The sequence below is a fragment of the Nicotiana attenuata genome, unplaced genomic scaffold, assembly GCF_001879085.1.
Source record: "Nicotiana attenuata strain UT unplaced genomic scaffold, NIATTr2, whole genome shotgun sequence".
Lineage (NCBI taxonomy): Eukaryota > Viridiplantae > Streptophyta > Magnoliopsida > Solanales > Solanaceae > Nicotiana > Nicotiana attenuata.
The window spans coordinates 21,176-35,161 of NW_017676489.1; the positions used below are offsets into that span (position 1 = coordinate 21,176).

Here is a 13,986-nt window from a genome sequence, read left to right on the forward strand (position 1 = left end):
CTCTAAAGATAAACAACATATAAAGTATGTTTTTTTTCTTCTATGTACAATATCCTAAAGTTCTATTGAAAATAAAAAGAATTTTTTTTAATTCGGTTTTCATTAATTTCCCAAAGAAGAACCTCAAAAGAAAATCTGTTTTTGGATTTTTAGAATTAATATCTTAAAGAAAACTTTTAAAGAGGTACTAAAAGAAAATTCTTTTTTTTTTGAATTTTTAGTCTTAATGTACTAAAAGGAAATATAAAAGCAATTTTTTATTTTGAGTTCTAGATATTAATTCAATAGAGGAAAACTACCTCAAATGATTTTATTTTAATTCCTAGAATTAGTATTCTAAAGAAAACTTCTAACGGAAATATAAAAACGCCAAATTTCTTCTTTTTTTTTGGATTTTTGATTTACAACACATTTTCCAAATACAAAATAGGAAATACAATAACAAAAGACTCGGCAAACTTAACTAGACTATGACAAACTCTAACATCACCTAAATGACTCGACATTACTATACAAATCTAAAAGGTAAAAGATGACATAAAAAAGAACAACAGACTCAAAACATAATAACTAAAAAAAATCCCCTTAAGCAAACTCCAGAATGAGCGACCCTGACTGGATGGTCCTGGGGTGTCTGTCATGCTCAAACTCCGGTAAGTAAGTCCACACCTGTATGAGAAAATTAAGACGAAATAAAGTTAAAGACCTAGAACGCTATGTGAGACAATAACCCTTCCTGTTGGACACATGCAAGACATGATTGTGACTATTTTTCTAAATTAACCTATGAGGCTAAAAGTGGCTAAAATGTAAGATTTGGCTAAGACCCCACGAAGCCAAGAACCTAAGACTCATTAGGAAGACCGGACCCTATGTGGGTTGCCTACGTATCATGCACCGAAAGACGAGAATCAGGTATGCATAGTTCGAGCAGATTGGATACGGGCGAGAAATAAAATAAAATAAAATAAAAAACAACTAATTTAGAGAAACTATATTTTTTTGTCTTTTTTGAAAAATGATGAAACATGTAAACTCTTTTTGAATTTTCTTTTTCCTTTTTTTTTAATTTTTTTTTTTTTTGAAAAATGATGAGAAAGTGCAAAATCTTTTTGGATTTTCATTTTCATTTTTTTTTGTCTTTTTCTAAAAAGAAATGTGAAAGAAAAACATAACCGGGCCCTACTTGCTTTATTTTTACACTTCAACCTCTTTTTTCTCATTTACCCTCAATCATCATTGGTCTGCCAAATGACCATTTTACCCTTGAAGAATGCAACATGTAGCACATAGGATGCATCAGGATGGTCTATTATTTTTGGGTACACCTGTCCTAGACGGACCCAACCCCTGTGTTGAGTCCCCTAAGCCAAATGCACATGATGCAAACAAACGTTCCTACTAGGGATCCGGCATGAGGCTATGTTATTCTAGGTTTACAACCTGAGTGTATTGTTCTAGACCTGGCTTACCCGAGCGGACAACTCGAGCCGAGGGGGGCAGCGTAGCGGGAAGACAGAAGCTTCACCGGCTTTGCAACTTGTCCGAACCTCGTTCTAAAATTGGGATATGACTCTAACAGAAATGAAGTCACACGAAGTGCACACTTCCTAGATGATTTAGAAGATTCAGAGAGAAGAGGGTTTCGTAACAATTTATACACAGTCCAAGCAATATAAAAGCGGTAAAAAGCGAGATTTAGCACATTAAGCTCAAACACATAAAAATCAGATAATAAATAAAAGCCAAATATAACAGTTATTCTAAGCTTGAATTCTGAACCATGAACCAGAGATTCTGGGTTCTTTTCCCCAGCAGAGTCGCCAGAGCTGTCACACCTCCTTTTTACCACCCCGAGAGGGATACAAGGGAGTTTTTTCCAATATAAGTGACAATCGAAACGGGATTATTTGTATCAAATTCAGAGTCGCCACTTGGTATAATTTGTGGTGTCCCAAGTCACCGGTTTAGAATTCCGAGTCGAGGAAGTTGACTCTTATTTATGGTCTGCAAATACAGAAATCAGGGTAAGGAATTTTGTTAACTTGGGAGAAGGTGTTAAGTCATTCTCAGGTTCCGTGATTTTAGCACGATCGCTCAACTATTAATAATTGGCCTAATTATCTGATTAATTATATATTTTAAACCTACGTGCATTTTTTTAAACTTTCTAACCGCTTTAATGTTGTTTAGAAAAATTCATGATCACCATACACTTGTTTGTTTTTGAAAACACATCGTAAACTACGCTACATGAAATACACCCGCGGTTCACGGTATATTTATATTTTATTGAACATTATTGAAAATTGAAGTCGGGTCACATGAAATGTACACCCGGATTTAGAAATTATATATCGCAACTACGTCACAGGAACCGTACCCGTAGCTGTGATAATTTTATTATAGCGCGCGTAAAGCAAAGTACGAAGGTTCAAGTTTAACGGTCTAGGCATGCTCCTAACGATTCATTATGTGGAAGAGATGAAATGATATAACATCTATTCAATAACCTTGATAACACCAAAAGAAACAATTTCTCTTCTACAATTGAACTAAGTCTAAACTTTAATTTTCCTTTGGCTATATTGTTCAACAACATATAATTCATGTATATCTTAACCAACTTATATGAACAAAATCAACCAAACATAATTCATGTAAATCTTAACCAACTGATATGAACAAAACTAACCAAACAGATGTCATGAATCTCAGAATCATATGCCAAACATAACATTTCAAGTCTAGAAGAAAACAGAAAGAACAAAGAGTTAAAAGAATTAGACCTCACGAATGAAGTTCAAAACAACGAATCCAGTCCGAACGGAAACGACGGGCCGCACCTCGGACGACAACTCCAACGATCGAACACCTGTTTCAACTCCAAACCATTTCGGAAAACCAATACTAAGATGTAGAATTACAGCAGAAGTGCAAAATAAAGGCCAAAAAGAAACACGAGGAGTTCGGCAAATCCAGATTCAGCAGAAATCAGCAGTAAACCATGGCTTTTCAAGCTCACCAACAAATTTTAAAGCCTAGAAAATCGAGAAGCCTAGCAACGAAAACCCCGATTACGACTTTCGACGAACTCGGAACTCGCCCGAAATTAAAACGTCAAACAATGACTGAAGATGGTCTCAAAGGAACAAAGGACAGTATTTCCAAACAGAATGAAGGGAACAGAAAGGAATATGCAAATCGCTGAAAAAAACTCAACCAAAGCACAACATAGCCAGAAACTGATAAACGGGGCAGAAGAGCATAGCAAATCGCTGAAAAAACATTTTCCGACGAAAGCACACACAAACGAAGCCACGCCGGCCTGAGACTATCATTCTCAAAAACACTACTTCAGCGACTAAACAGAGCAGCGGCTGTGAGGAGAAGAGAGGGAGAGGAAGGGGGTAGTGCGCGACAGTAACGAGAGGAGAGAGACAGCAGCAACGCCGGTGGCCGCTAACTCGCCGGATTCCGGCATTTGGTGGTAAGGGAGCGACGGGTCGAAGGAGGGTTGACGGCTTGGGAGTGTTTGGTCACTAGGGTTTTTGTTTTAAGGAAGACCATCAAGCTTAGGGTTTGTGTGTTTATGGCTGCTGCTGCAGCTTCTACTCTCTAGGGTTTTTTGGTTGTGTTCCTTATGAAGATGAAGGGTCCCTTCCTTTGTGTCAAAAACGGCTCTCCTAGTTTTTTAGGATCTTTAGGTTTTTAAGGGTATTAGGGGTTAGCTTAGTGGGTATTGGGCTTGGGTTGTTATGGGCTAGGTCCGAAAATTAGGCCTAAAAATGGATCGTTTGAGCCTAAATTTTATTCTTTCTCCGTGAACAAGACTAAAATACTACCTTATTTACTAATTAATCCTACTTAAATAAAATAACTATTAAAATAAGACTAACCGTTAAAACAAACCTATTTTTTTGGTATTTTTCAATTTTATGATAAAATAAAGTAAAAGAGTCAAAACTAATTGAAATAGCAATATTAGGCCTAAACTAAAAATTTAAATGCTAAAATATGTAAAATCTTGGGGAGGGTCAAAAATCACATGTCTACAACTGGTATTAACAAAGAAAGTTAGGGCTTACCCGATTCAAAGCATGTTGGGCCTCATTGAAGAGACACAAAAGTGGTATCACAGCAGTTCTGTCCTAGAGAGTCTACAAGTCGTGTCTAGTAGAGTCTTGTTTATGGGTGTGTCGTGAACCACACTTATATGCGGGAGGCTATATGGTATTTAGGACTGTCACTCTTTCTTCTTACTCTAGATCGTGTGGTAGAGCTCACTTATAAGAATTCAAATTCCTAACTTCTATTTTTTTCGTAATTAGACGATACTTACATCCAAAAAGACAGTTAGTAAGAGATTGAATGTGGTTATGGAAGAGTTGAGTCAGAGGAACACGATTTTTCATGATGCTTATGATGAGTAAATGTAAGGTCTTCAGTAGATCGTGTGTGTACTAAGATGTGTAAGCCTCTTGATAAGGAGCCTTAAGGCAAGAATATCTATCCACCCCTATGGTGAAAGTCAATTAGAGATTCAGAAGATAGATATAAGTTTCAACAAGTAAAAGAAGCAAGATAAAGAAGGGTACGAGGCGCCCAGTTAATGAAGATTATCAATATTTACAAATTCAGACAGAGGAATATAAGATTTTTTGAGTTACCTTCAACAATAACAGAGGTACGTACAAACTGACACACCCATCTAATTTATGTCCTATGGAAACTAACAGAAATAGTATAAAAGAAGGACGGGATATCAGGATCCGGCTGGGGTTAGAGTAACCCAAAATGGTGAGTGAATTGTTTGTGTTAGTTGACATTTCCGAAAGATAGTGCAAATGTGCTAATAGATCTCCTTGTGAGACACCCAGATAATGCACTCTAAAATAATACAGCTAGATATGAGTACTACAAAGATAGGCACTGGATGTCTGGAAGGGATAAATATTACCTTAGTGTGGCTCCCGTCCCTAGTAGAGAGAGAATGTTAGGTGACCCGAAGAGCCAGTGGATGGAGCAAGGGGAGCCAAAAGCAAAAAGAATGTCTTGTTGAGGTTTTCACAATGAAGTGATAGACAGAAATGTTAGCGGGAAATAAGAAGAGAGTTAATGAAGCATTATGAGTAAGAGGTGATACATGGATGACAACGGTAGAAAAAAAATGAAGACAGTATTACAAAGTCTATAGTCAAGTGAAGGAAAATAAGAGAGGTGACATGCCTTGAGACCACAAAAGAGTATAGGCTATACAGTCATATCCTCATTTCGAGAAATAAGTTCGTGACTCCAACGTGACTACCAAAAGGACAAGTTAGACCCCAGTATGGGCTAGTGAACAAGATAAACTAAACATGAATTAGAGTGATTTGATAATAGTCGGCATCACGAGAATTTCAGAGATTACGTTCCGGCGATAATAGAATGAACGACAGAAGAATAAAGGTCATTCAGGAAGACGCTTCCCTAATGCAAGCAATGTGATCAAAGTTTAGCTTAAGGGGTTATGTGTGCCAGTTATACTAGGTGTCACCCTCGTGAGTAAGAAATTTCGTTATCCTTGGTACAGAAGGATTTTCGCAAGGCAAGGATCATCGATGATGTGAAAAGACGCCAAAGATGAAGAGGTAAAACATCTATACGTAGATAATCGTAGCACTAAATCTTAGTATTCTCCTAAAGGGGGAATATGGAGTGATGTGGCAGTAAGTCGGAATTAAGTGGTTCTAGTAATTATGGAATGATAAAGGAAGAATGCGATAAAAATGAGAAAGGAATGAGATTGTACTTATCCAAATCCTACCGATATTTTACGATTCCAAACCATTATGCAAGTACGACGTCAAAGAGAGGAAAGTGTGAGAGGTAAGTTAAGACAAAGGAAATAACCCAAGAACGATTATGCAGAATATTGATATAAGAATGGGTCAACGAATAGTTAGTAGTTGATTCAAGAAGAGCCTAGTTATGGCTAGACAAGAAGATACGGACAAATCAATAGATCGTGCAAGATAAATATAGTAAATCCCAACATGGGGAATTCAGTCTCGCAAATATGACATCGTGGCCCTTGAGAAATATTCAGATAAGAGTTGTGGTACTTAAAGATACAGTATGAGTATTACGGAAATAAAAGAGAATTCCACGGGGAAGATAGTCAAAATATCAGTTCAGAAGCAACCCTACAAGCACAAAGGCGTGGAAGTAAGTAACTACAGATAATTATAGGCAAGGAAGGACATAAAAAGGTCCATCGAATATACAATATCGTAAGCTCACAGCTTTACAAGAGTCAGAGGATCCTCCCTAAATACTACAATGAAAGACTAGCTGAGGAAGTAAGGAAGAAGGCTTCAACCTAAGCTCAGTATCCTAAGGAGGAAATGGTCTTATAACAACAGTCTAACAACAACATAGTATGCACTCCATAAGAAAATGACGCCTACCGTGGCTAATAAATAGGAAGTAAAATCAGAAGTGATATTCAAGATCACATGAGTTGTATGGAATTCCAGTGTGTGTGGGAACTAAGGTAAGCTAGTATGCACGCAACAAGGGGGCAAAAAGACCAGGAAAAGTAATTGCCTACATTTTAAAAAAAAAAAGCTAAGAAGGAACGAAAAGAATTATTCGATAAATGACCCAGAGTACGTTATGAACGCATTTAAGAGTTCGGAGTATTATCCATGCATCATATATGTTGAAAATCATACAGTCGTAGAAGATTTCGGTATAAGTTAAAAGAAAGAATTGAGCCCAGGTCATAGACAAAGGATTGAATTTTAAGAAGATTGTATCATGGATATTCCATAGCGTCCATGAGGGGCTAAAGTAATAACTAATAACATGAGCTGCAGATTGGAAGATAGCTAAGGCCTACATAAAGGTTGATCAGAGGGAAGAGGAAACTAAAGAGTTTCAACTAAGTAAATCAGGAGTCTGATTATTAGACCCAAAGAATTATAGACATCATGATTGAGAACATTGCAGAATCACTCTTAATATCAGAGGTACAAGAGAGACAGTACAGTAGCCATATTCTATAACGAATCCACGATAAAGCCAGTTAGAAGAGTACCAGCCTCATAAAAAGTCAATATGAAGCTCTCACCGAATCATGTAAAGAGGTTAAAGTATCATAATAGAAGTTCAAGTTGTGGACGTAAATCGTACCTGTGTGGAAGGGAAGTTATGAAAGAGATAGAAGATGTGATGTGAGATTTTAAAGCAAGTAAGGTAAAGGTAAACAACGTACAAGATACTCAAGTGCAGAAGGTTGTGAATAGTCCATACTTCGGATAGAAGGCTAGAAGCGTTGGGATTCAGTATCCAGGAAGGATGGCGGTATCATTAGTGGCATGTCTTCCAGCCAATGGTTTCTAAGTATCGAGAAGTCTGATTAAGAGAATAAAGAAGAGTTAGAGATGATGTGATGTCTCGCTTGATGTTCCAGAATGACATAAGAAAATCTATGATGCAAGCAAGTTGAAAGGTTGCGAATAGTACAAATAAATACGTATAGGTCGTGAGCTAAAGTATAGTAAAGCAACAAGGTTTTATGACAGGAGTAAGGATGAGAAAGGGGGAGTGAGAAGGTGACGAGAATGGATAAGTCCTCGAGATTAAGCCCATAAAAACAAGAGAGCTAATGGTTTCTCTAAGTTAATTTCAGTATAGCCTGAATGAACTCAAAGGAATCTAAGACTAATAGCATCTAGAAGAAATGGAATGATGCCCTGGTAGTAGAATAAGGGTGTAATTATGATAGATAAAGGATGACGTTTGGGCCTTCGTTTGAGTAATGATTTGAAGAAGAAAAGAAAGGGATTTCAGGAATTGTATAGGATTAAATACCCACGTATGATGAATTATAGGTGAAATACGGTTATGAAAGCATGGTATCGCCCCAGGTGGATCAGTCTAATCATTTTAGATGTTTCTCGATGAGACGTGAGACCTAGTGATTACGTGAGAAGTTTCAAGTTATTAGTGGTAAATTATAGATCAATATTGAGGTGAATCAACAATGGATGGACAAAAGTTACAAAGTATGAGATGAGATTAGGCCGTCATTCTTAAGATGAATAGTAATGAGGAAACATTAAAGGACTTAGACTTATACATATAGGATAAGCAACGAGAGTAACCTGGAGTTTGGTAGCATACCTCAGTAACGATAAATCGAGGTAAGAATTATGGTATATTATGACCAGCTTAGATGCAGTAAAGTTATGCGGATAGATAACCGGGCCTATGAAATAAGATATAACAATATTCGTAAGTTCAACAAAGTACCGAGCAAAGAACTTCACCATACCTATAGATGCCCAGAGGGACATCTTGTCAAGCTCGGCATATGTTTGCAAGTGAGGCCTAGAGATGGGCTAAAAGCTGGAGGAAAATAGGGAGAAGAGTCGCGTAGGCGCACTTACAAGGTCAGAGTCGTACATGCTGCATGATAGAAGGTAGCAGTAGTTACGAGATTGGAAGGATTCCGACCACAAGTCGTGGTATGAGAAAGAGGCCAAAAGGGGGGAATGCCTTGGCCTTTGGATTTATTCACAGAACAGTTGCCTAGATGACAAGAAGAGTGCTAATGTATTTGGAAGACATAGGTTATAAAGTGCATTAGTCAACATTCGAGGACGAATGTTCCAAAGGGGGGAATGATGTTACACTCCATGTTTTTGTACGTGGAAGTATGCCATCAGTAAATTGATGTAAGCTCGGAAATGAGATGTTACATCTCAATCCCGCATTTTTGTACGTCAAAGTTTCGACATAAGTTAATCGATCCAGACTCGGGAATGAGATTATTTTTGAGGTTATAAGCATTTATGCTATTTATAACGGGCGATAAGCAAGTGCCGTGAAGAATGAAGGGCAAACGAATCAAAGAAAATGAGTTTCTCTGAAGGTTGTCAATTTGGGATAAAATGCGCTCCGTGCTATAACACCCGACATTTATGGACTAGTGCCATACAAGGTACCACATGACCATGATAATAGAGTACATAAGTTGTGTTACAAGTGAGTAGTATTTTAAGTAATTTGAGATAATTCTTAATTATGCGAGTAATTGGTTAATAGAAGAATTAATAAGTTAATTAGTAATTAGTGGATGATTAATTAGGACCTTGGATAAGACAAGGGAATCCTTAACGTGGCAGCCAACAAAATCACCAAATTTGACTCTTAAAAGAGATTGAAAGGTGGCACATTTAATGGAGATTGTCACACCTACTTTTTACACACACCACCCCGAAAAGGATAGTGTATAAGGGAGTTTTTCCACTTTAAGTGACATTATTCGAAATAAGATTATTTATTGATCAAAGTCGCCACTTGGGATAGTTTATTTGGTGTCCCAAGTCACCGGTTTGTTTTCAATCCCAAATCGAGGAAAATTTTGACTTTCCTTGTGAAGTCTGCGAACCAGAAATTTTGACTAAGGAATTCTGTTAACCTGGGGAAGGTGTTAGGCACCCCCGGATTCCGTGGTTCTAGCACGGTCGCTTAAACTATTACAATTGGCCTATTATCTGATTTTAATACATGTTCCAACCTATGGTGCAATTTTAAACTTTAAACCGTTTTTATTCGTTTTTAGGAAGATTTCAACGTTATACAAAACACGTCTTTGGATCACGCCAGATGAAATGCACCCGCGATCCGCGATATATTTTATTTAACGTTGTTAGGATTTGGATTCGGGTCACATGAAATGCACACCCGGGTTTAGGAAGGTAAATTATTAAAATAACGCGCCTAAAGCAACTACGCGTTTGCAACTTTGCGAGGGCCATGAAAATTCGCTAAATGACACGTCTCGATTTCTAAGGATAAACAAGATTAATTAAATGAAGGCCGTGCAACTGAGATTTTTGTTTGGCATGGCACGCCTCAATCATGGCCAGAAAAAGTTTTTTAACAATCCATTTGCAGCTTAAACTCAAAAAAATGATGGCAAAAGCAAAGTCAAGTAGAGTCACACAACTAAATTCAGATATACATAAAAATTGTGTTTAACATTTCTTCAAAGTACAACAAATATTCGCGGATATAGTTTAGCTATATATATTGATTTCAATCCGCTTAGATCACCGAATACGCCACTGGTCATTTTCAAGTTCCAACGAGAAACTCTCATTTGCATCCTGACATTTATGTGCAATTTACCTAAAACTAGGTGAGCAAGAAAAAATTATAAAAGAAAGTGCCAATGCTTTAATTTCCAACACCAATCAATGAGGTTGCTGTTCCAACATAATTTTTGACTAGAAAGTCCAAAACACTAATTATCCAATTTCAGAAACTGTTTGAAGGGCATATAACTCACAACCTCATGGCAGCACTTTCAACTTTACAAGAATAACAAATAATTATAAAGTTGGCATTGCTCCGTTCTTTATATTAGCTCAAAAATGTCTATAATCAAACATAGTTCAATAAACCAATTTCGCATTGCAGTACAAATTATTGAAAGTAACTTCTTCAAAATTGTCTCCAACCAAACAAATAAAATAAATAAATAAATAAAAAATCACAGCAACCTAATGAACAAATTCAGAATGTATACCCCATCATATGAAACAACTAAATCTTAACAAAAGTAGGAATATATCCTCAAGCAAGTATAGGATTATAAACAAAGGCAAAATTGAGTTACACATCAATCTCACAAATCAGCACGACAAAATGAGATTCTGTGTGTACCTTAAATGCAAGGGGGAAAGCAGAACGACAAAAGCCAAATAAAGGTAAGGAGAAGAAGCAGGAAACTCGGCGCACAGGGACAACAACAAACAGCAAATTCTTATACCAACACAGCTCGAGAATCTCAGAAATTAAGCAACAACTGAGCTCGGACAGCTATATAAACGAAGACTCGAACGCAACCTCAAACTTTGACCTCTGGCTTTACCCGGAATCTCAAGACAGAAAGAAAACAGATCGGTAAGGAGGGAGCCAATCTTCACATGATTTTTGGGACTATTTCAAGATTGTTTCATGGCTGAAGTTTGTGACGGATTTTTCAGTTGTGATTTTCGGAGTTTTGGAGCTAGAATTTGGGTATTTACATGGCTGAGAAGAGAGTGTTTCTGGGCTAAAGTGAGGAAGAAGAAGAAGAGGGGTCTGTTGAGTAAGACACCGTTCTCTTAGAGAAATCGGAGGAGGAAGGTCTTGTTCTGCGTTTTATTTTTTGGAAAGCAGCAGCTGGAGCGCCGTTTCTAGCTCTTAGGGAATCTGAGGGTAAGATAGGTACTATCATATAAGGGTGGGAATTAGGTTAGAGGTATGGGCTTGATAATTATGGGCTAGGTAGGAAAATTTGGGCCTAATTTGGGTATAAGAACTAACTCAATATTCAATTAAATCTTTTCTTCAAATTCTTTTTCTTTTTCTTTAATTAAAAACCCTAAAATTAAAATCCTAGGTTATCTAAAAATGTGAAATTAAACTAATTACAAAAATTATAAAAGCTATTTAATCCTAAATTATAAGAGAAAAAAATCAATAAAAGGAAAAAGTGTAAAAATGAAGCAATTTTTGTGATTTTCAATTTATTATAAAACAAGTAACTACAGATTGATCCTACGAATGTAAAAATAAAGCCTAAATGACATGCATGATATTTTTGGTATTTTTTCATGATTTAAATAAAACTCAACCATGCACAAAATGCAAATAATTAAATAAAATTCTACAAAAATTTCTAAAATGACCAATAATTAACAAAAAATCTATTTTCTTGGAATTTTATAGGAGTATTTCGTATAGGGCAAAAATCACGTGCTTACAGAGATAAATGACAAAAAGTCTTGACAGGTGGGGCCCACACCACCCAGACTTAAAATCCTTCTCCAATTCACAAATGGAAATGTATTACGTCTAGATTAAAGAGAGAGGTTTCAGCAAGATGAAATTTTATTAGCAACGTGAGTTGCTTCAATTTTTCACTCAAACAAGATTTCTAAATATTATAGCAACGTGGGATTTGCGATTCTAAGGGAGTACGACGTAATCTTCCTCAAGAATATCATACTTATTTTTTCCTACTCTGATCTTGCCATCACGTGTTTTGTCGATTTTCGTGTGTTAGAGGGATTGTCAAGAGAGTCGGTTCAGGTATGTTAAGGCTATCCCTTTTTCCTTTGGCATGATCCATAAAATACAAAAGAACGAGAAAATGCAAACTTCCAAGATGACTCTATTCATGAAATGCTAGAGATTCTTATATTCTTGATTCCCCATGTGTCCTATTATTCTCTCATCTATTCAGTGGTTCAGAAAATATGCAAGTTGATAAATATTACTTCATGATATTAATCAAAGGCATAATGGTCTTATGACACTCCTGAAAGGTATTATTGGCGTACTTTTCATGCATTGCATTCATTTATACATGTACATTGACCCATGACAAGATGGCGTTATATACGCGTATATATGTGTGTGTGTGTGTGTATGTATGTATGTATGTTGATGTATGTATATATATATATATATATATATATATATAATATATATATATATATATATATATATTATAATATGTATATGGGATATGGGAAAAGGTTACGTGTTATATTACGCACCACCACCTGATCAGCTGGTATACATTGATGATTTTACCCAAAGTTGGCCGAGAAGATATGATGGGATGCCTCAGAGTCTTGATGATGTTATGAACACGACATGACATTCATATGCATATGCATAACACTAAAAGTATTTCATAATTTGCAGAGTTATCCAGACTTACATGTCATGTTCTTTTACTTCATGTTTCTCTCATGTCTATTATTTACTGATTTTCATTCCTTACAATACTCGTACATATTTGTACTGACGTCCCTTTTTCCTGGGGACACTGCGTTTCATGCCTGTAGGTTCCGATAGACAGGTTGAGTGTTGGTGGCTCTTTTGCTTCTGGAGTTGCCTATAGTGTCGATGCATTGGACACGTATTGATTGGTATGTCGGGCACTGTCCCAGCCTTAAGACGGTTATGTACTCTTTAGAGGCTTGTAGAACATATGTCATGTACGTAAAAGATTGTATGGCCCTTGACGGACCTATTTTAGTGTAATCGAGTTCATTTTGGTCTTATAGGCCCGCATTTCATATGTATAACTATTGGTATTAGCATGTTTTTATTAGTTATCCTATGGCAGCCTTTCTGTCCATTTACTTATGAAGCATAATACGAAAGATACGTTATGTTGCTATTCGGTTTGAGTAAGGTCCGGATGCCCATCGGCCCGTCGGTTTGGGTCGTGACAGGTGTGAGCACGTGATTTTTGCACGCTTAATTTACTCCTATAATTCATTAAATTAGAATTTTTTCTTTTATATTTGAATTTTAGGAATTATTGCATGATTTTTGTGTCTTCGTTTGCATTTTCCGTCGTGCATTTTAACTTGCTATAATTTAAAAATACAAAATAGTACGTTTGCATTTAGAATTAGATTTTATATTTTAATCAATTTAATATTACTAAATAAGAGAAAAATACCAAAAATAATAATAAATCTTTTTACATTTTTTGTTCTTTTAATTTCACTTTTGCTTAATTTTTCTTTAAATTAGGATTTAGTTCCTTTTTGGAAATTAATTAGTTTGGGATTTTAACTTAGATTTGTTAATTTTGAAAAGAAAATAAATAGAGATAAACATAAAAAAGAGAACAAAGAAAAGAAATGGGTTATTTTTGTTGGGCCAGTTTCTGAAATGAGCAAGCAGCCCAAACAACCAAAAAAACCGGACCAAATCACCCCATGCCCAGGCCAATCTATTCCTGACCGATCCAGTCCTTTCCATGACAAAACGACGTCATTTGACGTCGTTTGATACCACCGTCATTTCCCATATCCACGGCTCAATTATCTCATTTACATAAATTGTCCGATTACTTAGAAATTTTGAGACCAAACTTTCCTTCTCGTACAAACTAAGCTCCGCCGTCCTCCACTCTAC

The 13,986-nt window shown here is 36.3% G+C and overlaps 1 long non-coding RNA gene across 1 annotated transcript; it reads right to left on the bottom strand.

The window, feature by feature from the left end:
- Nucleotides 1-384: 384 nt before the first annotated feature.
- Nucleotides 385-11,240, bottom strand: LOC109221037. The gene is made up of 3 exons (XR_002067192.1): nt 10,723-11,240; nt 2,790-2,875; nt 385-669 (listed from the first exon to the last, which is right to left on the bottom strand). It is a non-coding gene; the product is annotated as an uncharacterized LOC109221037 (long non-coding RNA).
- Between the last annotated feature and the right edge of the window lie 2,746 nt (nt 11,241-13,986).